Source organism: Scyliorhinus torazame, chromosome 11 (genome assembly GCF_047496885.1).
Source record: "Scyliorhinus torazame isolate Kashiwa2021f chromosome 11, sScyTor2.1, whole genome shotgun sequence".
NCBI classification, from domain to species: domain Eukaryota; kingdom Metazoa; phylum Chordata; class Chondrichthyes; order Carcharhiniformes; family Scyliorhinidae; genus Scyliorhinus; species Scyliorhinus torazame.
In genome coordinates this window covers 9,655,277-9,677,866 of record NC_092717.1, presented here as the reverse complement: position 1 = coordinate 9,677,866, position 22,590 = coordinate 9,655,277, and the positions used below count along the sequence as shown (strand labels likewise).

Here is a 22,590-nt window from a genome sequence, read left to right as displayed (position 1 = left end):
AATTAAAAGGGGATGGGGGAGGGGGGGGGGGGAAGGGAAGTGAATATATTTTTACGGGTCTTGCGTTTGCAGTGAACCAACTGCGAAGTAGCATTGCCCTGAAGCCAACAGTCAAGTCCTGTAGCAGATGCAGCCAGCTTGAGCCAAATTGTAAAGAATCGCCACACTCACTTTGTGGCGGGTCTGCCACTTTACATTTCCATTTTCACTGAGCACGTCACAGAAAATAATCTTAACCCCGCCAAGCACAGCTCGAGCAAAATAAGACAAAGGTTTTTCCAAACTGCCTGGATACATCAGAACACACAGTTAAGTGGGTGTTCAACAGAAACATACTGCGGAGTCACAGGAATAAAGAAATAAGCTCCCACTAAGAGGGGAAGAGTTTGCAAGTTATGAATTGTGGATTGCTTACTCGGGGGACCAAGAATGACAAAATAAGTCATTGGCTGGCTGACAGGTATCAATGTTAAAGTGGCCAAGCCACAGGTAGTTCAATTTTGTGCAAAGCACTGCTTGATGGCAAGTGAATTTCAACAATCACACTAGGAGAGTTACTTAGCATAACCTGCCAGTCTCAATAAGTGTCTTTCTTTGTGCTTTTATTGAAGAGTGACAAAGAAATAAGAGCATGTCATTTGCATCTGTCAGAAGGCAAAATAACCTGTTTCAGGATGATGTTCTAATGCAACAATGTAACAGAGAGGGTAAATCCAGAACACTTCCTCAGGTTAAGAATATAAAGCAAGGACTTGCATTTACATTGAGCCTTTCATAACCGCAGGATTGTCTTAGAGCAATGAAGTGCCATGGACCTTTTACTACATTAAAGACATCATATAAATGGTGTTCTTCACAGCCAATTAAATATTTGAGATGCAATCACCGTTGCAACGCAGGAAACAGGGAAACCCATTTGCACACAGCAAGCTCCCACAAACAGCAATGTGAGAGTGACCAGATAACCTACATAATGTTGGGTGAGGGATAAACATCAGCCATCACATCAGGGAGATTTCTTCAAACAGCGGCGCGAGATCTTTTACATCCAGTTACAGACGTCTTGTCCCAAAGACGGCAGCACTGACAACGCAGCACTCCCTCAGTACTGCACTGGGAGTGTCAGCCTGGGTTTTGTCCCTGACGCGGGACTCAAGCCCAGGGTCTACTGACTCAGAGGCTGATAATGCGATGGGAGACGCAGGCTCAAGAAGGCGAAGGACAAATTTTGGGCATGTCACGTCAGGAGTGTCTTCATACAGTATCGAGGTAGTTCATGTAATATCTTGAAAATCATTTAATTGGTGGTGGGTGGGAGACTTGGGATCTTTTCTAGATTTATGATCTTAAATGGGCTGAATGGTCTGCCCCCTCCCCTCTCAATCGGTAATGGTAATATAGGTCTTGGGGTAACGGTTAGAGGGGGTTGAGAATTATTAAGACGGTGGATTGTGGTTACTGGGAGCCAGGGTTGCTGCTTCCCTCCCATACCGTGCATTAAGTAGTTTATATTCGACACCAGCCAAATCAATACTTCTTTTAAATGACCCAAAATTGAAACCCATCAAACCATTTTTTCTTTCGACATCTGTATTGAGGTGTTACCACGAATAAACCAGCTACCCATTGTGCCTGCTGACCAGTATTGACATCTGGCCCAGCAACATCTCAATTTTTAATTCTCAATACCTTGGTTTCCAATCTCCCCCCCCCCCCCCCCCCCCCCCCCCCCCCCCCCCCCACCAACGCCCATGGCCTCCTTGCCTCTTGTCTAGTTCTGTATTCTCCTCCAACCCCATGATCCTCCAAGATCTCTTTGCTTCGCCAATCCAGGCCTCTTGCTTTTAGTCACTCCACCTCTGGCACTGCCTTCAACTGCCTGGCCCGTAAACCTGGGAATTTCATCCTTAAACTACTCCATGCCATTTTTCCCTCTTTATGAGACCCCCTTAAAATCTATTGCTTTGAAATAGACTGGGAGCCAGTTTAGGGCAGTGGGCTGGACAACTGGTTTGCGATGCAGAGCGAGGCCAGCAGCGTGGGTTCAATTTCTGTGACAGCTGAGGTTATTCTTCAACCTTGCCCCTCGTCTGAGGTGTGGTGACCCTCAGATTAAATCACCACCAGACAGCTCTCCTCCTCAAAAGGGGAAAGCAGCAATCTCGGACTACAGCAACTTATACCTTTTTAAAAAAAGTCTTTCTTTGCATTTACTTTTTTTAAATCTCTTTCTTTGACCAAGGTTTTGGTCACTCCTCCCAAGTTGATTCGATGTCACACCTTGCATGATTAGGACTGAGATGAAGAGAACTTTCTTCACCCAGAGAGTGGTCGGCCAGTAGAATTCGTTACCATAGAAAGCAGTTGAGGCCAAAATACCATGTTTTCAAGAAGCAATCAGATATAGCACCTGGGGCGCAGCGATATGGGGGAAAAGGTGGGATGAGGCGATCGAGTTGGATGATCAGCCATGGTCGTAATGAATGGCAGAGCAAGCTCGAAGGGCTGAATGGCCTACTCCTGCTCCTATATTCCACGTTTTTACGTTGATAACCCTCCTGGGGATGCTTTGCGGTGTTAGAGGTGCCAGTATTAATGCAAGCTATTGTTGCAAATAGCTCAACTCAGCTTTCTGGCGAGGAGCGAATCAGTGTCAGTTTTCATTTATTCTTTGTTCAATTCAGCCGAAGTTGACTTCACCAGATAGAACTCAGACCAGATGTGAACAATGGAAACCTCTGTGCCAAAAGCAAGACAATAGTTGGACCCTGCTCTAACATCACCATCAGCTTTAGATTTCTTCACAAAATTGAAATTGTGCCCTCGTAAAAAATAAAATCAGAAATGTGGCTGATTGGAACTAAGTTTTGACCTAGTCCAATAAAATTAGCTTAGCTGGTGCTGGCTCAGCATTTGGCCATATTTAATGCTTTACCCTGTGCAAATCCTTTTCTTGAACTTAATAACTTTCCAGTTCCAGAGTTTCCAGTTTGATATTTCATATTATGCTCACAGCTCCTTGTAATGAGGGATTTGTACTGTCCCTCTTCTCGGTTTGGGGTTCCAGCATGTATTCCCAACAAAAAAAATAAATCTATTCTGCTGACTAGTGCAGCTCCTAGATTTATCCCAGGTCTTCACAAAATCCTCCAAATTGTTGTGAGTGGCAGAGACACCAGGAGGAGACCGAAAACAAAATTTACTAAAAACAGAAAGCAAACCAAGTGAACCTCATTCGTACTACATCTCTACAGTCGTTATATTGACCTCCTTAAGCAAGGAACAAATGGTCCGCTGTAGCGGAATTAAGATGACTCTGTAAAAAAACGTTGTTCAGACAAATGAAGTTGTTATTTTAATAGTCTCGCTAACTTATGGTTAACTAATCCTCACCAGAAGGTTCTCTTCAGAGATTCCAGTTCCAACTCAAAGAGATTGTTCAACACCTCAAAGCTAATAAGCATCCCCAAAACAGTTACTGCGGGCTTTCGGGAATTAAAATTGCCGTTGCTTTGATTCAGAACCCTTTGCTAATTAGGCACATTTCTGAACCAGTCATGTAGCCTTGTTTATGTCTGGATTATGTGGTTGAGATGATCCCTCAAAGAAATTCGCTCTCCTGGCAGGATACGGCAACTACATTTCTGCTTTTAAACCCAGCCAGTTGCACTCCTAGTTATTTTGTTAATGAAGTCCTTTGACGGTTGGGCTATTGCCCTGACTCTTAACAATCCCACCCCGACTTCCGGGTGCGGCGATGACCAGCTGAGTCGCACGTTTCGGCAGCTCCCTGTGAAACGGACCTTTGGGCTCTTGATAGGAGCCCCAACGGCAATTTTAACGGCTAAAAACACTGTGCGGTAAACCAGGAGGGTGTTCCCCCTGGACACGGATGGAAAAAGGAGAGGAAAGTGGCCGGATTGCAGCGGATCCTTTGGAACAACGGCAAGGAAGGCAGGCAAAAACCAAGATGGCGTCGGAAGGTGGCAGTTTCATATGGGGCCCTGAACAACAAGAGTTCTTGAAATGCTGCGTGGAGGAGATAAAAAAGGAAATGAAGAAAGAGTTGTTGGCCCGATACTACAGGCGATCGAAGGGCTAAAGGAGGAACAAAAGACCCAGGAGCAGGAGCTTCGGGTCGTGAAGGCGAAAGCAGCCGAGAATGAGAACGATATACAGGGCCTGGTGGTGAAGTCGGAGATACAGGAGGCACACCAGAAACGATGTGTGGAGAGGTTGGAGGCACTGGAAAACAACGCAAGGAGGAACAACCTGAGGATTCTTGGCCTTCCTGAAGGTGTGGAGGGGGCGGACGTCGGGGCATATGTGAGCACGATGCTGCATTCGTTAATGGGAGCGGAGGCCCCGACGGGTCCGTTGGAGGTGGAGGAGCGTACCGAGTTATGGTGCGAGGATCGAGAGCAGGAGAAACTCCCAGAGCCATAGTGGTGAGATTCCTCGTTTTAAGGATAGAGAAATGGTCCTTAGATGGGCGAAGAAAACTCGGTGCAGTAAATGGGAGAACGCGGTGATCCGCGTTTATCAAGACTGGAGTGCGGAGGTGGCGAGAAGGAGGGCGAGCTTTAATCGGGCCAAGGCGGTACTTCACAAAAGGAAGATAAAATTGGAATGCTGCAACCGGCAAGACTGTGGGTCACATATCAAGGGAGGCACCACTACTTTGAGACGGCGGATGAAGCGTGGACTTTTATTGTAGAAGAAAAACTGGAATGAGTGGAGTATGAAAAAGAACGTTTGGACAAAGTGGTGGGGCGAATGGGGGGGGGGGCGAAGAGGGGTTTTATGTTCTAATCCTGCGGTATGGTAACTTTTCTTTCTCCCACAGGTGGTGATGGGGGGAGGTGGGGAGGGAGAGGAGATGGGGCGTTGGCCATGGGAGGCGGGGGCCGAGGAGAGGCGCGGGCTTGGTTCCCGCGCTATGATAATTATGGCGGGAATAGAGAAGCAGGAAGGAGGGGGCGTCGCACGGTGCGAGCCGTGGTCACGGGGGGAAGCCGAGGTCAGCCAGAGTTTGCTGACTTCTGGGAGCAACATGGGGGGAGTAATTACGCTAGCGGGGGGTCTAGCGGGGGGGGGGGGGGGGGGGGGGAATTACTGGGTTGCTGCTGCTGGGGAAAGGGGGGAGTGGGTACGGGAGAGGATGGGCGGGGGGGCACCGCCTGGGGTGATACAGCTGCGTGGGAACTGGGTGAGAAGCTGGAAAAAGATGATGGCTAACCCGGCAAGGGGGGGGGGGGGGGTGGAAGCCCCCCAACTCGGCTGATCACGTGGAACGTGAGAGGGCTCAACGGGCCGATAAAGAGGGCACGAGTACTCGCACACCTTAAGAAACTTAAAGCAGATGGGTTATGTTACAGGAAACGCACCTGAAACTGATAGACCAGGTTAGGCTGTGTAAAGGATGGGTGGGCCAGGTGTTCCATTCGGGGCTGGATGCGAAAAACAGGGGGGTGGCTATATTAGTGGGGAAGCGGGTAATGTTCGAGGCAAAGACTATAGTGGTGGATAACGGGGGCAGATACGTGATGGTGAGGGCAAATTACAGGGAGAGATGGTGGTTTTGGTAAACGTGTATGCCCTGAACTGGGATGATGCCAACTTTATGAGGCGAATGCTAGGACGCATCCCGGACCTAGAGATGGGAAAGCTGATAATGGGGGGAGACTTTAACACGGTGTTGGAACCAAGGCTGGATAGGTCGAAGTCCAGGACTGGTAGGAGGCCGGCAGCAGCCAAGGTGCTTAAGGATTTTATGGAGCAGATGGGAGGTGTGGACCCGTGGAGATTCAGTAGACCTAGGAGTAAGGAGTTCTCATTTTTCTCCTATGTCCATAAAGTCTATTCGCGCATAGACTTTTTTGTGTTGGGTAGGGCATTGATCCCGAAGGTGAGGGGAACGGAATATACGGCTATAGCCATTTCGGATCATGCCCCACACTGGGTAGACTTGGAGATAGGGGAGGAAACAGGAGGGCGCCCACCCTGGAGAATGGACATGGGGACTAATGGCGGATGAGGGGGTGTGCCTAAGGGTGAGGGGATGTATTGAAAAGTACTTGGAACTCAATGACAATGGGGAGGTTCAGGTGGGAGTGGTCTGGGAGGCGTTGAAGGCGGTGGTTAGGGGGGAGCTGATATCAATAAGGGCACATAAAGGGAAGCAGGAGAGTAAGGAACGGGAGCGGTTGCTGCAAGAACTTTTGAGGGTGGACAGACAATATGCGGAAGCACCGGAGGAGGGACTGTACAGGGAAAGGCAAAGGTTGCATGTGGAATTTGACTTGCTGACTACAGGCACTGCAGAGGCACAATGGAGGAAGGCGCAGGGTGTACAGTATGAATATGGGGAGAAGGCGAGCAGATTGCTGGCACACCAATTGAGGAAAAGGGGAGCAGCGAGGGAAATAGGGGGAGTGAGGGATGAGGAAGGAGAGATGGAGCGGGGGGCGGAGAGAGTGAATGAAGTGTTCAAGACATTTTATAAAAAATTGTATGAAGCTCAACCCCCGGATGGGAGGGAGAGAATGATGGATTTTTTGGATCAGCTGGAAATTCCCAAGGTGGAAGAGCAGGAAAGGGTGGGACTGGGAGCACAGATTACAGTAGAAGAAGTGGTGAAAGGAATTAGGAACATGCAGACGGGAAAGGCCCCGGGACCGGACGGATTCCCAGTTGAATTTTACAGAAAGTATTTGGACTTGCTCGCCCCGGTACTGACGAGGACCTTTAACGAGGCAAAGGAAAGGGGACAACTGCCCCCGACTATGTCTGAAGCAACGATATCGCTTCTCTTAAAGAAGGAAAAGGATCCGCTACAATGCGGGTCCTACAGACCAATTTCCCTCCTAAATGTGGATGCCAAGGTCCTGGCCAAGGTAATGGCAATGAGAATAGAGGAATGTGTCCCGGGGGTGGTTCACGAGGACCAAACTGGGTTTGTGAAGGGGAGACAGCTGAACACGAATATACGGAGGCTGTTAGGGGTAATGATGATGGCCCCACCAGAGGGTGAAACGGAGATAGTAGTGGCGATGGATGCCGAGAAAGCATTTGATAGAGTGGAATGGGATTATCTGTGGGAGGTGTTGAGGAGATTTGGTTTTGGAGAGGGGTATGTTAGATGGGTGCAGCTGTTGTATAGGGCCCCAGTGGCGAGTGTGGTCACGAATGGACGGGGATCGGCATATTTTCGGCTCCATAGAGGGACAAGGCAGGGATGTCCTCTGTCCCCATTACTGTTTGCACTGGCGATTGAGCCCCTGGCGATAGCGCTGAGAGGTTCCAAGAGATGGAGGGGAACACTTAGGGGAGGAGAAGAACACCGGGTATCTTTATATGCGGATGATCTGCTACTATATGTGGCGGATCCGGCGGAGGGGATGCCAGAAATAATGCGGATACTTGGGGAGTTTGGGGATTTTTCAGGGTATAAATTGAACATGGGGAAGTGTGAGCTGTTTGTGGTGCATCCAGGGGAGCAGAGTAGAGAAATAGAAGACCTACCGTTGAGGAAGGTAACAAGAGACTTTCGTTACCTGGGGATCCAGATAGCTAAGAATTGGGGCACATTGCACAGGCTAAATTTAACGCGGTTGGTGGAACAGATGGAGGAAGATTTCAAGAGATGGGATATGGTAGCACTGTCAATGGCAGGGAGGGTGCAGGCGGTTAAGATGGTGGTCCTCCCGAGATTCCTCTTTGTGTTTCAGTGCCTCCCGGTGGTGATCACGAAGGCTTTTTTTTTTTTAAAAGGATAGAAAAGAGCATCATGGGTTTTGTTTGGGCCGGGAAGACTCCGAGAGTGAGGAAGGGATTCTTACAGCGTAGTAGGGATAGGGGGGGGCTGGCATTACCGAGCCTAAGTGAGTATTATTGGGCCGCTAATATTTCAATGGTGAGTAAGTGGATGGGAGAGGAGGAGGGAGCGGCGTGGAAGAGATTAGAGAGGGCGTCCTGTAGGGGGACCAGCCTGCAGGCTATGGTGACAGCCCCATTGCCGTTCTCACCGAGGAACTACACCACGAGCCCGGTGGTGGTAGCTACACTGAAGATTTGGGGACAGTGGAGACGACATAGGGGAAAGACCGGAGCATTGGGGGGGTCCCCGATAAGAAACAACCATAGGTTTGCCCCGGGGGGAATGGATGGGGGATATGGAATGTGGCAAAGAGCAGGAATAACGCAACTGAAAGATCTATTTGTGGACGGGAAGTTCGCAAGTCTGGGAGCGCTGACCGAGAAATATGGGTTGCCCCAAGGGAATGCATTCAGGTACATGCAATTGAGGGCTTTTGCGAGGCAACAGGTAAGGGAATTCCCGCAGCTCCCGACACAAGAGGTGCAGGACAGAGTCATCTCAAAGAAATGGGTGGGGGATGGTAAGGTGTCGGATATATATAGGGAAATGAGGGACGAAGGGGAGACTATGGTGGACGAACTAAAAGGGAAATGGGAAGAAGAGCTAGGGGAGGAGATCGAGGAGGGGCTGTGGGCAGATGCCCTAAACAGGGTAAACTCGTCGTCCTCGTGCGCCAGGCTAAGCCTGATTCAGTTTAAGGTATTACACAGGGCACATATGACTGAACACGGCTCAGTAAATTTTTTGGGGTGGAGGATAGGTGTGCGAGGTGCTCGAGAAGCCCAGCGAATCATACCCATATGTTTTGGTCATGCCCGGCACTACAGGGGTTTTGGGTGGGGGTGACAAAGGCGCTTTCAAAAGTAGTAGGAGTCCGGGTCGAACCAAGCTGGGGGTTGGCTATATTTGGGGTTGCACAAGAGCCGGGAGTGCAGGAGGCGAGAGAGGCCGATGTTTTGGCCTTTGCGTCCCTAGTAGCCCGGCGCAGGATATTGCTAATGAGGAAAGAAGCCAAGCCCCCGGGGGTGGAGACCTGGATAAATGATATGGCGGGGTTCATAAAGCTAGAGCGGATTAAGTTCGTCCTAAGGGAGTCGGCTCAAGGGTTCTCCAGGCGGTGGCAACCGTTCGTCGAATATCTTGCGGAAAGATAGATGGGGGAAAAAAGAAGGCAGCAGCAGCAGCCCAGGACTTGGGGGGGGGGGGGGGGGGGGGGGGAGGGATGGGGGGGGGGGGGGGTGGGTGGGGGGTGGGTGGGGGGGGTATAGCCTGTGACAAGGCAGTTGCCAATTAGGGCTAGTTTTCATTTTTGTTATTTAATATTTATTTATTTGTTGTTTTTTGTTTATATAAAAAAGGTCATTATTATCTGTATTGTTATAATGTTGTGTAAAGGATGCACAATGTACTGTGTTGGTTGACCAAAAATTTTCAATAAAATATTTATTAAAAAAAAAAAACAATCCCCACCCCCCCGAACCCAATCGAAGAACCAGCCAGGTGCGATGGGGGAAATAGTAGTGGCCACTCCACTCCTATTGGGTGGGGGCTTTGCCTGCCCTGCTCAATGTCAAACCACAAAACCATTTGGACCAGTGATCAAGGGGAAATCAACAATGTTTGTATCGATTTAGGCGGGTTTGGGTTTTCTGTGAAAGCATCTGCTTGTCACGGCTCTGGTGACGTTGACTAAAACCTGAGCTCCCAGCAGGATACAAATACGTTTTTTTTTAAAAAAGAAAATTGCTTCAGTTTTCTCATTGCCCGCCTCCTTCAGCTACCGTACCCGTAAGTTGACAAACCCGGACTTTACACTGGATTGGTCCATGATCATCTTTGCCAAAGTGCTGCAGCGGCCTCCTGCTGTGCGGCTGGCCGGGAAATTGTCGTTCTTCTCGTTTGCCACCAGGCAGATTTAAAGGATTTACAGGACGACGATGAACCCGTTTGGCCACGTTATTAACACGCCTCCTGCCGCCGCCAGGCCCTGAAGTGGGACCTGAACCTGGAGCTCCTGGCCCAAGAGGTAAGGACACCACCCACTGTGCCCCAAGACCTCCACTTGCTCATAGTGGGGTCATTCTAAGACATACAATTTAAAAAGTTCCCTGTGCTAGATAAAGTGTACATGCACCTCGCTGTCTGCCATTTTATGGGTTTTAAAAAAAATTGAGAGTACTCAATGATTCTTTCCCCAATCAAGGGGCAATTTAGCGTGGTCCAATCCACCTACCCTGCACATCTTTGGGTTGTGGGTTGAGGCGCACGCAGACACGGGGAGAATGTGGCCATTTTATGTTTACAACAGAAACAGTGCTTTAAACAAAGAAAGTAATCCATATTGGGCCAATTAGACACTAAGAAAAAAATCCTACCTGTTCATACTCTTAATCTGCTCTTCTCCTCAAGTCTGTGATGGAACCAGTTCCGTGTTATCAGCAAGAGATGACAGGACTCATAATTACTAAGAGAAAGAATCCCAATTAATTGGAGGGAGAACTTACTTACAAGATGCAACTTTATATACATGAATTGAAATTAATTTCCAAAACCCATTTCTATTCTTCTGTCACAGTATACTTCTGAAAGCCATGAAAGATTATAGGTTCACATACTAGCATGTTCCAAGATTACATCTTTCTCCCCCCGTTTCCAGCCTTACAGCTGCTGGTTAGAGGCAGACATTTTGTAGAGAACTTTGCTTGTTGCAACGTCAGCTTTCTGTGATCTCATGAATGGGAACAATGGGACGGTTGCATTACTTCACACTGCTGCTGTCACTGGAGCAGAACTTTGTTCAAGGGAAAATTCTACTCTGAACAGCTACTGTCGCATCAGAGGAGACTCCTCGATGGAAGTTCCTGCAGTATGGCTGCGGTGCTTTGGAGCTGAAAGCCTATTGCCGAGCCTATTGGTCAAGACAGTGCCATACTGCAATGCGGTACATCCAAGATCTAGTGAGCTCTCATCGCCATAGAACCATTCAAACATGCATACAAATACAGGAGCCACCATTCAAGCCCATATGTGCTATCGTGCTTGTGACAGTTATCGCTCCTCCACTGTCCTGTACATGTTTCATTTAAGTTTAGAGCCAATCAGGTTGCCATTGAACCTACTTTTGAAAAGTGGTGTTATTGTAATCGGTTATTTAGATATTTGGGTTTTATGGACTAGCACAGGGGCTATCATAGCTTCCAATAACCTATAACATTGAAAGGATTATAGCCAGCACTTTGATCAGTGAGCTTAGCAGAATCAGCGAGTAATGCTCCTTCAGTCGTCTGTTCTTGACGGGAAACACTAGGATATTGATTATGTTCGTGGACTAGTAACCCAGATGTTTGGACCAATGATCTGGAGAGCACGGGGCTCAAACCCCATCTTGGCAGCTGGGAAATTTAAATTCAATTAATGAACTAAATCATGAATGAAAATCTATCAGTAAAGGCGACCACAAAACTACCAGATTGTCAAATATACCTATTGGTTTTCATAGCAATAAAGTTTATAAGATTGTTAGCTTACGGTAAAATGGAGGAATGAAGTAGTTTGCTTCAAATTCCACCCGACAATAAGCCTCCGCAGTTTTGTTGATGAAGGTCAATTAAAGGGGGCCCATGTCATCTTACTGGGAAGAAGGTCAAGATGTTTACCGCCGTAGACAATGGTAGCAGTTGACTGTGGATAGACTTAGTTGTGCTGGCTGTGGATAGACTTAGTTTCCAATTCTGGCAGGGAGCGGTCAGGTTTTATAAATGGTTATACTTTGAACTGCCTGTGTAATCCCAAGATAGAATGGAGTTGGAGGGGGTCTAGGGGATCGCACTTCCACCTGCACACATGGCTCATTTGATTCACGTTATCATGGAGATAAGGGAAGGGAAGAGTCCATAGCCAGCCAATATTGTTATTGGATCACAGGGATTTGAGTGTTTCAGGGGTATCTTAGAAACTGTCTGCAGCTGAGAGACAGATACTGTGCAGCTGAGAGACAGATAATGAGATAGAAGCAGCCAGTCCTGCACATTAAGCAGAGAAAATGTTGATTCTTTTGGTCACTGCACAGAGTGCAAATGAGGGATCAAGTTTAAAATGACGAGATCACTTTCTTGGGGATTTAAGGGCTAGAAGACTTGCCCAGCTTGGGCTAGAGGAAAGCAATTGCCACAATAACCCTCAGTGAAAGTCAGTTCTGGGATTAGAGGTTACCTGCCTGGGAAAGGAAAAATGAAGCAAGCCAGTGGGAACCGAGAATAATTTTAGGCAGTTTCCTGGAGAATCAAGTGTCAACTTAAGGGACACTAACATATAACCGTAGCAGGAGATTTTCAGTCACGTTGTAAGTTAAAGAGGAAATTATTTTCTTTTGTTTAGAGTAAATTGCTGACAAAATAGCATTTAGTCACAGTTGCTTATAGTTTGTTTGTTGCAGTAAAAGTCTTAAAACCCCAAATCTTGTTGCATGGTTCTTTTAGTCAGTCACTTTTTAAAGGATATTGGTCTCTATAGAGATCGCAATATCACTAATGCCCTTTAGGGAAGAAAATTTGCTGTCTTAATCCGGTCTGTCCAATATGGGACTCCAGACACGCAAATGCACTCTAAAATGGCCTAGCAAGCCAGTCAGTTAAGGGCAAGTAGGAATGGTTAATGAACGCGGGCCGTACCAACAATCCAATGACCACAAGTAAATCAGCGTTTCTGCTGAAATGTTTTCTGAGCTGGATCAATTTAGCAACATCATTCCGCTTGCATTTTGTATCGCCGTCCATAAATAATACACAGCACACTCTTTAGTGTCCTCCTCAAAATTGGCTCCACTGCATCTCGCAACAGACCTTATAAAATGTTCCCAATACTCTGTTTTTAAAAACCTGAGCACGGTCCCTCCAAGCACAATTCTGCTTTTGTTTCACAGTGACTACCATTATTCATGCTACTGCCAAACGAAATAGAAGGAAGCTGCAAGATGCCAATATTGGTGGTGACAATCGAGAAGGAGATAAATTGAAGAAGCCACGTGCTTTTGCCCTTAGACGTGTTTACCGGATAGTGGATTAGAGTGGCAGCGTTTAAAGGCGGAAACATATCTGGAGCTGCTTTTCCTCTCAATCTTACAGCCCTGAATTTAGTATCTCAGGGAAGGGAGTTGGTAACGGTATCGACTAGATTAAAGTGCACTGCTCACATTTTCAGACCACAAGATAAGCAAAATAAGCAGCTTCAGACTGGATGCACAAAAGTCTTGCTTCTTTATTAAAAATTACTCAAATTATACTTAAACACCACGATGGAGCAGTAAATCCCTGCTTTGCTGTGTAATTTATATCGCATAATTTAAATTATCGGATAGTTCAATTTCACCCCCCCCTCCCATCCAACAAAAAAAAAGCATTTAAAACCATCAGGACCAGTTGCACCAGCAATCTGGTTTCTTTAAATATATAATCACAGAAAGCAGAGTTGAATTTCTCTCAACTAATTCTGTTGAAAATCGAGATCTCCATAACGGAAGGCTTTTTAAAAAAAAAAAAAAGGGGTAGCATTTTGCATTAGTGGTCGTGTCTCTAAAATAGGGAACGTTCCGTAAGTATTTTAAGAATTATTCTAGGTCCAGCGTAGTACAAAAGCCAAGCTTTCCAAAAACGTTGAAACTTTTCCTAACCTCGATCCACATTAGTGACCATTTAAAACCCATGATCTCCAGCCATTGGATCCCCAACTAGTGGAAATTCCATTCAGGGTCTGCGTTGAATTTAACCACGTGAGCAGATGTCTATGATTAGCTTCAAATTCCCGAGCGAAAAGACACCGGGAAAGAGGAAGAATTCGCCAGCGTTAAGAAAGAGGGGGGGGGGGTTTAAGGCCATTCAGCCCTTTGAGTTTTCTCCACCATTCAAGAACTGGCTGATCTTCACTACCCCCGCGAGTGAAGAAATGGCTCTTCATCGGAGTCTTGATGTTCAACCTCCTTCATCCTGCGATTGTGACCCAGTGTTCTCGGTCCCTCGGTCAAGGGAAAGTTTCCCAGGATCTACCCCGCCAAGCATATATGTTCCATTGAGACCACTTCTCATTCTCCTAAACTCGAGGGAACATAGACCCGGTCTACTCAATTTCTCCTCAGAACCATCACAGGAACCAGCCTAGTCAACGTTTGTTGCAACCCTTCAAGGCAAGTTCCTCGTTCCTTGGATAAGGGAACCAGAACGGTGCACAGCGAGGTTCTTAATCCCGATTGCTTAACACGGACTTCCACTGTGAAAGCGTGTGGAGGCCAGGGGAGAATTGGATCACCTCAGCTTTCTGTGGATGGAAAACCCACCTGGGGTCAATGGGGCAAGACATCAGAGGTATCTGCGAAACGAAGTTCCAGCAAGAGTCAGGAGAGGCAAGATGTTCACACAAAGAAAAACTTTGTGAGAAATTGAAATGGCTGTGAATTAATGTTGCCCTCTCTGATAGTGTCTGCATGATGAGTGATCACTTGATTCACCTCAACAACGGTGGAAATCAGTCCCATGCAAATTACTGTCAGGTCTCGGATTACAGCCTAGGCACACAATATTTTCACTTGCAATGTCAACTTGTAACTGGAATCATAAAGGAGAAACCGGAGACAAGGGGCTATTACCGCTGGGATACAGAAGGCAAGAAGATTTAATACAACTTTTTTAAATTACAAAGATTTTTGATATGGATTGAAGAGGGACCATTTATTTTCTCTGGTTGGGGATCCAATGGCGGGAGGCATTGGTTTTAAATGGTCCCAAATGTGGAGAGGTTAGGAAAAGTTTCACATTTTTTTGGAAAATGGAAACTTTTTAAAATACAAATCTCTTACAGCACAAAAACAGGCAATTTGGGCCAACCAATCCATGCTGCTGCTTATACCCCACTCGAATCCTCTTCTCTCTTGTCTTATATAATTATTAGTATATCATTCTATTCCCTTCTCCTTCATTCCCCTGAAATGCATTTATACTATTTGCCTCAATAACTCACTGAGGCAGTGTCAGGTAGAGAGGTTACACCTAAATTCGCTATGAGACCGTCTTGGTCCAGAGCATGGCTGAATCAAAGAGCTTTGCACTCCTTTTCACAATAAATATCTAATCCGGGCCAGTAAATACTGTAGCCAAAAGAGGTGATCAGAGGCTGGGAAATTCGCAGAGGGTAACTCAATTCCCGACTCCCCAATGCTTGTCCACCATAAAGGCACAAGTCAGGAGTGTAATGGAACACCCTCCCCTTGCCTGGATGAGTGAAGCCCCAACAACACTTGACACCATCTAGGTCAAAACAGTTTATTTGGCCCGTACCCCATCCACCACCTTCAACATCCACTTCCTCCTCCACCACCGACACACTGTGGCAGCCGTGTGCACCATCTACAAGATGTACTGCAGCAACTCACCAAGGCTCCTTCGACAGCACCTTGCAAACCCTTGACCTCTACCATCTAGAGGAACAAGGGCAGCAGGTGCATGGGAACACCAGCACCTCCGCATGTTCCCCAAAAGACTCACAACATCCAAGACTTGGAAACATATCGGTGTTCCTTCACTGTCGCTGGTGTCAAATTCTGGAACTTCCGAGGAGCACTGTAGGTATATCTACATCACATGGACTGCAGCGGCTCAAGGCAGCAGCACACCACCACTTTTTCAAAGGCATTTAGGGATGGGCAGTACGTGCTAGCCTAGCCAGGGAAGCCCAGATCCCTTGAACAAATTAACCACAAAATAAAAGGAAGGAAGATAAGGGCCAAGGGCAGGGAGTTTGGTGCATTTAAACTTAAAATTGCACGAGTGAAGGGCTAGCACAACAATAGTGGGCCGAATGACCTCCAACTGCACTGCAAAACTGCACGGGTCTGTTTCCATTTGTGAATGATATGATATATGGTAAACCAGGGGCTGGTTTAGCACACTGGGCTAAATCGCTGGCTTTTAAAGCAGACCAAGGCAGGCCAGCAGCACGGTTCAATTCCCGTACCAGCCTCCACAAACAGGTGCCGGAATGTGGTGACTAGGGGCTTTTCATAGTAACTTCATTTGAAGCCTACTTGTGACAATAAGCGAATTTCATTTTTTCATATGACTGTTGCAAGAGTGGTCACTGCATGTATTAATAAAAACAAGAGTTGGCTTAATACTGGACGTCTATAATTAAAAAGAACTCACCGCTTCAACTTTTGTTAACGGCAGAAGCATTTGTATTCTTTTTGTACTTTATCACAAATGGAAGATGTAGCGTGTAAAAACAGCAGGGCAAATGCTCAGCAAGAATCCCTAAAAGCCAGAAGAAAACAATCATTTCACAGTGAAACCAATATGCTGTTCCCCATTTCAATAAGATCACATCACATTCTACATCTACTTCATCCCCCTTAATTCCCTGAACACCCAAAACTCTCTCGACTTCCGTCGTGAATCGACTCAATGACTGTGCATCCGCAGCTCTCTGGGTTGTCAATAGCACCCCTTTAAAATAAAAATTGGGTGAGACCATTCGGGATGGGGGATCAATCAAGTACAAAAGATACAAACACCAGGTGAAAAACAGCAACCACTGGAGGCACACAGCACATCAAATGAAACATTAAATCGAGCCTCCTTCAGATCTCACGGGTAGGATGTACAAGGTCCCAAAGCACTACTGTGAAAACAACAGGGGAGTTCCTTCCCAGAGCCCCGGCATTCAATCAGCATCACTAAAACACATTATCTGGTCTTAATCACACTGATGTTTGTAGGAATTCACTGTACACTGTGACCTGCTGTTTTTACTACATGGTGATAACCACCCACACAACTACATTGTGTTGGGACAGCGCAAAGTCATCAAGACGCTATAGAAATGCAAGTCTTCCTTTATCTGCAAAGACAAAGGAGGCGCTAATGTTGCGGGTCTAGATCCTTCTATTTTTTTCAAAGAAATGTACAGACAGATGTAAAGATACCTGCTGGTTAGAGAGAGAGAGAGAGAGGGGGGGGCTTAAATTCCCAAAGATAGGCGCAGTTACAGGGCAGTTGGAAATGCCAGATTGTTTAAATTCTCCAACATTCCCATCCCGCCCACTTCTAGCTTTACAGAGATGGGTTGAGGCAGGGGTAACCACCTTGACCCTTAGAGGCGACCAGTCATTAAGAGCTTTTACGCAGCTGTGTGTCTTCCACGAACAACATTTTAAACTCCAAAAGCCAGTTTACCTGGAGTCCGGTCAGATAAAAGGAGAAGGATGCACGAGGCAAGAACCTTTACAGTACTGCTTGTGGGCCTGGAGGTGTGTTTCCTCCTCCCAGGTCCGACAAGTAAACCCCCCCCCCCCCCACCCCCCATGCTTGGCCGATTGTACCCCTCATTCACTCCTGCATTATCAGAAGCCCCTTCCCAACATCACCTTTCCGTTTGCAATGCCGGGCCCTCCACTCCTTGCCCCCAAGATTTCGGACTTACCTGACACCTGCTCCATGCTGATAAGTCTGCTTTAGCTCAGTGGGGCTAGACAGCTGGTTGTGATGCAGGACAAGGCCAGCAGCGCGGGTTCAATTCCGTACCAGCTGAGAATTCTGAATTCTCCCTCAGTGTACCCGAACAGGCGCCGGAATGTGGCAACTAGGGGCTTTTCACAGTAACTTCATTGTAATGTTAATGTAAGCCTACTTGTGACAATAAAAGATGATGATATTATGCTGGTTTCTGCTTGACAGCCATCCGTTTAAGTAGGAAACATGTTGAAAAGTGTTTGAAAAACATGCTTTTCAGGAAAACCTTTACTGCCAGGTTTCATATCCAACAGTCCCACCCTCCCATGACGGTCTTTTCCTGGCCACAGTAAATATTGAGGCTCCAATGTATCTTCAAATGCCCCAGTTCAGTGCGAAGGTCAATCACCTCCTACACTAATCATACGTATTCTTTTCCTTTGTTGACTATTCCCGTAGACTGAGCAAAGTCAGAAATTTTGTACAGAATTTCTACTTACACAAGAAACTAACTCCTGACTCTCCAAATGGATTTAACCCCCCCCGGCCCCCCTCCCCCAATTGGGCCATCTACTTCCTTTGGAACTCTTGCAGTTTTATGAATGAGATTCATTTTTATTATTGCTTGTATAGGATCATAGAAATTCACAGTGCCAGGAGGCCACTCAGCCCATCGAGTCTGCACCAGCCCTTGGAAAGAGCACCCCACCCAAGCCCAGTTCTCCACCCTATCCCAGTAACACCACCTAACCCTTTGTTTGACACCAAGGGCAATTTATCATGACCAATCCACCTAACCTGCATTATCCAATAATAATCTTTATTAATAATCTTCATTATCACAAGTAGGCTTACATAACACTGCAATGAAGCCACCGTGGAAAATCCCCTACTCGCCACACTCCGGCGCCTGTTCGGGTACACTGAGGAGATTTTAGAATGTCAAATTACCTAACAAGCACATCTTTCGGGACTTGTGGGAGGACACCGGAGCACCCGGAGGAAACCCATGCAGACACACAGAACATTACAGCGCAGTACAGGCCCTTCGGCCTCGATGTTGCGCCGACCTGTGAAACCACTCTAAAGCCCATCTACACTATTCCCTTATCGTCCATATGTCTATCCAATGACCATTTGAATTGCCCTTAGTGTTGGCGAGTCCACTATTGTTGCAGGCAGGGTATTCCACGCCCGTACTACTCTGAGTAAAGAACCTACCTCTGACGGCAACGTTAGCTGACAAATTTCTCTTTGGGTTTTGTAAAAGTCAAGTTTTGTTCACCATCCGCGGTCAGTAATATTGCCAGCAGCAGTGGGCTACATTTCAGGCAGCTTTTCCAAAATGAATTCCAATCTAAGTCTTAACGTGCGATTAAAACTAACAGCGACATCACCACTGCCCACAGCACAGAAAGAGGCCATTCAACCGCCTGCCTCCCCTCTTCCATCTATCCCTTCCTTCCATTCCTTTCCCCCGCGTGTGTTTTTCCACGTTCCCCTTAAGTGGACCAATGCTACTCACCTCACCTCAAATACTCCCTATGGTAGCGCGATCACATTCCCATCATCCTGTGGGGAAGGAAGCTTCTCAGAATTGCCTACTGGATTTATGGATGATCATCTTATGTTTGTGGCCATAATGTTCTGGTCTCCACCACTGTAATAAACATTTTCGCTCTTGCCTATCCGCTTACAAACACTTATGTAATTTAAAGACCTCGGTCAGGTCATCCCTGCACCTTCTCCTTGCTTGAGATTTGGAGATGCCAGCGTTGGACTGGGGTGGGCACAGAAGGACTCTTACAGCACCAGGCTAAAGTCCAACACGTTTATGTGGAATCACTAGCTTTTGGAACGTAGCTCCTTCATCAGGCGAGTGAAGAGGCAGGTTACACAAACACAGCATAGAAAGACAGAGCCAATGATGCAACGTGATACTTTGAATGAGAGTCTTTGCGGGTAATTAAGTCTTTACAGGTCCAGACGGTGCATCTGGAGAGGGGGATAATCACAGGTTAAAGAGATGTGAATTGTCTCAAGCCAGGATAGTTGGTAGGATTTTGCACGCCCAGGCCAGATTTGGGGGGGGGGGGGGGGGGGGTTAAAATGTCGTTAAATGTAGTGAGACATGAATCCTTATTGGAATCACTAGCTTTTGGAACGTAGCTCCTTCATCAGGTGAGTGAAGAGGTAGGTTACACAAACACAGCATATGTAGGACAAAGCCAATGATGCAAGATGATACTTTGAATGAGAGTCTTAGTAGGTAATTAAGTATTTACAGGTCCAGGCGGTGCAACTGGATAGAGGGATAATCACAGGTTAAAGAGGTGTCAGGACAGTTGGCAGGATTTCGCAAGCCCAGGCTCTTTGCTAGAGAAGAAAGGCTCAACCTGTTTAATCTTTCCTGGCAAGTATAACACCTCAGTTTTGTATCACCCTAGTAAATTAATTCACGATATCCTTTTTTAAATAACATGGGAGACCAGAACAGTCCACAATACTCTTAGCGTGGTCTAACCACAGCTATGTGCTAGTTTCCGCAACTTTTTCAATTCCATCTCTGTACAACTTTCAATGATATGTGTATCTGTATCCAAATCTTCCTGCTCCTTCACCCCATTTAGACACTTATTTTCAGGTGGATCTGTATTCCTGCGACCAAGACATAACGTTTCACATCAATCTACATTTGCGGATCGATGAGGTGACCTCCACTTATCCTACATTGGCACTATGTCACCTGCAATTAAAAATGATTTTCCCCTCTACTAACCCATCAATTAAATCCCAATCCTTAAACAATCAAGAAGAAAAAAAAAAAAATTCCCAAAGCACCTGAAGGTAATGATTTTAAAATTTCTGTAAATGGTGTCCTGGGCAGTCAACCTTTTGAAATTAGACCCACATATTTGCTTTTACGGATACATCCAACACATGGTTTGATAACAAACCCCGTCCAATAGTTTGCATGTGCGTTTGTTTGTATTCGGTCACCCTCTCTCTCCTTTTAGGCTCTAAAGAATCATACTTACAGGCTGTGGCTAGAAACTGCTAGGAGTCCATTTGATTTGAGTAGATTGTACATTTTTTGGATCAATTTGGTAAACGAGTTTTTAATGCAGGTAACTAGTTTGTTCCAAATCAGAACTGGCTGACTGTAAGAAAACTCCAGAAAGACAATAAAATGCTACTATTATGGGTACTGGATTTTAAACATCCATCAACTACCTGTCAGGTCAAGCTTGTTAAGGGCATGTTATGCCATCCTAACATAGCAAATTATTATCGGGACATGTGCAGCCGTTTGCGCTGGGAAAATGAAAGCTCGAGGCCTTCAGAGCAACAACAGGCAGAATGACCTTTTCCACCCCTCAATGTCACGCCATCTTATGTCAAGTCAGGTTTCGCTCCCCACGACAATTCATTACCAGTTAACAGGCCCCGCAGGAAAGATGCAGGTTATGGAGCACTTTAGAACAACCACAATTGGTCAGGACAGGTGCTGTCACGCGACACAGTTTTCTTTGCCCTTTCGCCAACCCCCCCCCCCCCCCCCCCCCCCCCCCCCCCCCCTCAAATCGTATTGTGTGGAGCTGCCAAGTTATGTCCAGCAGCCTCCTCGGGGTTGGGGGTGGGGTGGGTGTTGATCGAAAAACGTGGAGCTAGAGAATCATTTGGGTTTCATGAGGATGCATGTGTTAGAAGACCTTAAAGCTGTAGGAGCACAATTAGGCCACTCGGCCCATCGAGTCTGCTCCGCCATTCCATCATGGCTGATAATTTTCTCATGCCCATTCTCCTGCCTTCTCCCCATAACCCCTGATTCCCCTTATTTAAAAAAAATAAACAAATTTAGAGTGCCCAATTCATTTTTTTCCCGATTAAGGGGCAATTTTAGCGTGGCCGACCCACCTACCCTGCACATCTTTGGTTGTGGGGGCGAAACCCACGCAAACATGGGGAGAATGTGCAAACTCCACACGGACAGTGACTCAGAGCCGGATCAACCTGGGACCTCGGCGCTGTGAGGCCGCAGTGCTAACCACTGCGCCACCGTGCTGCCCTCTGATCTTATTAATCAAGAACCTATCTATCTCCGTCTTAATGACACTCAATGATTTGGCCTCCAAAGCCTTCTGCAGCAAAGAGTTCCACAGATTCACTACCCTCTGGCTGAAGAAATTCCTCCTCGTCTCGGTTTTAAAGGATCGTCCCTTTAGTCTGAGATGGTGTCCTCTGGTTCTAGTTTTTCCCTACAAGTGGAAACATCCTCTCCACATCCACTCTACCCAGGCCTCGCAGTATCCTGTAAGTTTTAATAAGATCCCCCCTCATCCTTCTAAACTGCAACGAGTACAGACCCAGAGTCCTCAACAGTTCCTCAAACAACAAGCTCTTCATTCCAGGGATCATTCTTGTGAACCTCCTCTAGACCCTTTCCAAGATGTGGGTGGCTGGAAGGATATAGGTCACAAACGTAGCAAAGTTTGTTCACTTAACAAAATAGAATCTATAGCACAGAACCCTAAACTCAAAGTCAACCAAAAGAACTGCCTCGACACAAACCACACACTGGGGAATCATTTATCACTTACAATCCACACATAGATACAGAAGCCAATTTTCAGGAAGGGAGCGAGTATGTGGAAGGCGTTGTCTGAAAGGGTGATCGGAGGAGATTCAATAGGAACTTTGAATAGGGAACTGGACAAATCCTGAAGGAGGAAACATTTGCAGGACCATGGGAAGGAGCAGGGGAGTGGGATGAATTGGATAACTCTTCCAAAGAGCTAGCACGGACAGGATGGGCCGAATGACTACCTTTAGTGTTGCATCATTCTATGATTTATTTCTGTTGATCACCAAAACGCTGGACAAAAAATTCTTCGGGAGGGAGTTTATAAAAAAACATTGTGGAAAACCTTTTTAATCTTATAATACAGGACGAGTTCTGTGTCGAAGCTAGCCTGTCCTTCAGTTACCTGCTGCACCCTTCTACAGATATTATGTTGATTATAGTACGGGATCTTGTCATGGGAAACACATGCCTAAATTTCCTGTGGATTGCTTTAGCACACCATAGCAGTCGATGCTGGTGTTAAGCACACATTAGTCGACGTCTCCAGATTAGTCCAGCAATATAAGCACATTTAACAATTCTCAGTTAAAGACTCATCATTCACTTGGTTGGGGTGCAGATGTAACACTCCA

At 46.6% G+C, this 22,590-nt stretch overlaps 1 protein-coding gene across 3 annotated transcripts in view; it reads right to left on the bottom strand.

Annotated features, from left to right (window-relative positions):
- The window catches only part of LOC140385100 (zinc fingers and homeoboxes protein 2-like), a 56,256-nt gene that overhangs the window by 24,772 nt on the left and 8,894 nt on the right, over positions 1 to 22,590 (bottom strand). For 2 of the 3 annotated variants that reach the window (XM_072466920.1, XM_072466919.1), the window contains 2 exons: positions 16,069 to 16,176; positions 10,255 to 10,343 (listed from right to left, as the gene is read on the bottom strand). The gene's annotated coding sequence lies outside the window, so the exon portion shown is untranslated. The remainder of the gene's footprint in view (positions 1 to 10,254; positions 10,344 to 16,068; positions 16,177 to 22,590) is intronic. The other variant, XM_072466921.1, reaches the window with a different exon arrangement.